Source organism: Limulus polyphemus, unplaced genomic scaffold, assembly GCF_000517525.1.
Source record: "Limulus polyphemus unplaced genomic scaffold, Limulus_polyphemus-2.1.2 Scaffold402, whole genome shotgun sequence".
Classification (NCBI taxonomy): Eukaryota; Metazoa; Arthropoda; class Merostomata; order Xiphosura; family Limulidae; genus Limulus; species Limulus polyphemus.
This window is the reverse complement of record NW_013666012.1, coordinates 612,999-616,015: the sequence shown is the minus strand read 5'-3', so window position 1 is coordinate 616,015 and position 3,017 is coordinate 612,999. Positions and strand designations below refer to the sequence as shown.

The window sequence follows — 3,017 nt, the reverse complement described above, 5'->3', positions numbered from 1 at the left end:
TATTTGGCATGAACCTCACAAAATATCATCGATATACGATTTGAAGATAAGATATGCGTTTTAGCCAGAGGACGTTTCGTTCTTGAAAGATTTATATAAATGGTATTCTTATTTGGCATGAACCTCACAAAATATCATCGATATACGATTTGAAGATAAGATACGCGTTTTAACCAGAGGACGTTTCGTTCTTGAAAGATTTATATAAATGGTATTCTTATTTGGCATGAACCTCACAAAATATCATCGATATACGATTTGAAGATAAGATACGCGTTTTAACCAGAGGACGTTTCGTTCTTGAAAGATTTATATAAATGGTAATTAGCTTAAGCGAATTTATTGTTTTCGCAATAACTGTCAACTTAGAAGTATAAAAGACCAAGAAATCAGTAAAATATCAGTGAATAATGTGTTTTCACAAACAGTTCTATTTCACGATTCAGAATATATTGAAATTGCTTTTAGTTTTTCATTTCTACAACTGAACTTGGCGCTTAGGTAAAATGGCGGAAACAAATCTGATCACCTTAATATAAAACTATAAGAATGAGAGTGGGATCAGCTTAGTTCAGTCATTTAGTTAGCGAATACTGAAAAGATACTGATGACTCGACGCCACATGTTCGAATGAGAAATTGATCACCTAGTATCACGCACTGAAACAGAAAGATAAGGTACAGATGAAATTATTGACAACTTCTACATGTTACATCGTTGACCCGCTTTCATACCGTTAATTAACAGAGGAGCTCGGAGCACTTGCTACACACTTGATTAAACATGTCATTTGACATCAAAGACCGGTGAACGATCTGAACAGTAAAAGGGGTACATTTAAACTTTTAATTAAATTTCATGACATTTAAGTTAGGCATGCACACATGCTGAAATGTTATTGAAATTGCTTATGTAGTTATTTTTTATGCAATGAGACAAGTTTGCTTATAAGGGTTAACTAGACAGAATTTGTCTAAATTCTGAGGCATCAGTGTTTAAGACTGTCTGTTGCTGCCTGTCCACAATCTACATTTCTTGCATTTTGGGTCTTCATTAGACTCAGTATATCAAGTTGGAATTCTGTATATTAAAAAATGAAATTATTTTATGTCTACTCTACTATTAATACATTGTTTGTGTTTTTTTCTGGATATTCCTAAATAACAATTCGTGTACCTTTGTTATACCTCTATATTGTAACATCCTTAGAACCCACTGAACAGCTTATTGTTAGCACATTATAAGGAACTGTTGGACATCCCTCGAAAAATTGCATTTCTCAGCCCTTATTGCATCTCACTATTAAGACGTTCTTCTAACAAGTTAACTTGACATTCTATTGTTACAGCCCCCAGTCGCACATCGGTATGTCTGCGGACTTAAAACGCTAGAAACCGGGTTTCGCTACCGCAGGTGGGCAGAGCATAGATAGCTCATTGTGTAGCTTTGTGCTTAACTTAAAACAAACAAACAAACAAACCCATTGTTACAAAATAGGAAAAAATAAATTAATTTCACTATTTGGATACTTGTTACGTGTAACATAACATTACATTATTAGAAATACATTATAACCACCATTGGCTAGTCTGTTAATAACACTCTACTAAACAGTTGTATATCCTCCGATGGTACAGTGGTAAGTCTACGGACTCCCGACGCTAACATTTGGGGTTGAATTCCCGCGATGAACACAGCAGATAGTCCAATGTCGTTTTGCTCTAAAAACATAAAAACTAAACAATATTATTCAAATACTTTTTCACTTACTGCCAAATATTAGTTAACAGTAAATATTTCACCAGAAAATCAATATTGTGATTGCTTTATTGAATAATCTGACTTTTGTACTTCACACATGTATATACCGTATTTACTCGAATATCACACGCTCCTGAATACGTACCCACATTTTTAGGGAAGGCAAATAAAAAAATCTTATTTTTCATTAAAATTTCAAGTTTATTGAGCAGAAATGTTACATATATTAAACACTAATATTCTTCGTCCAATCTATTGGCAGTTGTTATCTTGCAATAGAAGACACGCATTGGTCATAATAAAATTTGAAATGTACACTAATAAAAAACAAACTGTGCGGACAGACCGATATTCTGGAAATTGTTTGCCTTTAATACTTGAGTTTGCTTTATTCTTCTTAATGTTATTCAAATTTTACATCCTGTTTCTATATTATTATAATTATGAGAATCTTGACATAATATTTCAAAATATTAGGAAGTTTAATTACGTGTAACAATAATATAGATCTTTGGAATGATTACAATTACACCTCAAAATGTTCTCGGCTTATTTCCATAATATAACATTATGCACATACTACGGCTTATGTAATATGAATGAACATCAGGCCTGTATGTGTAATTGCCTTTACTTCAGTTTTCGAACTTATGACCCTTCGGAATATTGGGTTGCAACCCTAATTTTACTGAAAAATGTCACAGTACTTTAACGTCATTCGACACTGCGGCAAACGTTTATTGTCTCTAATTGTCATTTAACTGTTGAAGCTCATTTTAACAATATATTTACTTGCCAACAATAATTGGACGCAGATTTTCGAAATCAAAATCTTGGAAAATAGTGTGGATGGGCGGATGGTACTCGAGTAATCTTCACACTTGACTAAGTACTTCTTAATCATTTCCACACTTGACTAAGTACTTCTTAATCATTTTCACACTTGACTAAGTACTTCTTAATCATTTTCACACTTGACTAAGTACTTCTTAATCATTTTCACACTTGACTTAGTACTTCTTAATCATTTCCACACTTGACTTAGTACTTCTTAATCATTTTCACACTTGACTAAGTACTTCTTAATCATTTCCACACTTGACTAAGTACTTCTTAATCATTTTCACACTTGACTAAGTACTTCTTAATCATTTTCACACTTGACTAAGTACTTCTTAATCATTTTCACACTTGACTAAGTACTTCTTAATCATTTTCACACTTGACTAAGTACTTCTTAATCATTTCCACACTTC

The 3,017-nt window shown here is 32.7% G+C and overlaps 1 long non-coding RNA gene across 1 annotated transcript in view; it reads left to right on the top strand.

Moving 5' to 3' along the window:
* Window positions 1-3,017, top strand: part of LOC111085460 — a 26,015-nt gene that overhangs the window by 9,322 nt on the left and 13,676 nt on the right. The window contains exon 4 of the long non-coding RNA XR_002610290.1: window positions 1,308-1,309. This is a non-coding gene — a long non-coding RNA (uncharacterized LOC111085460). The remainder of the gene's footprint in view (window positions 1-1,307; window positions 1,310-3,017) is intronic.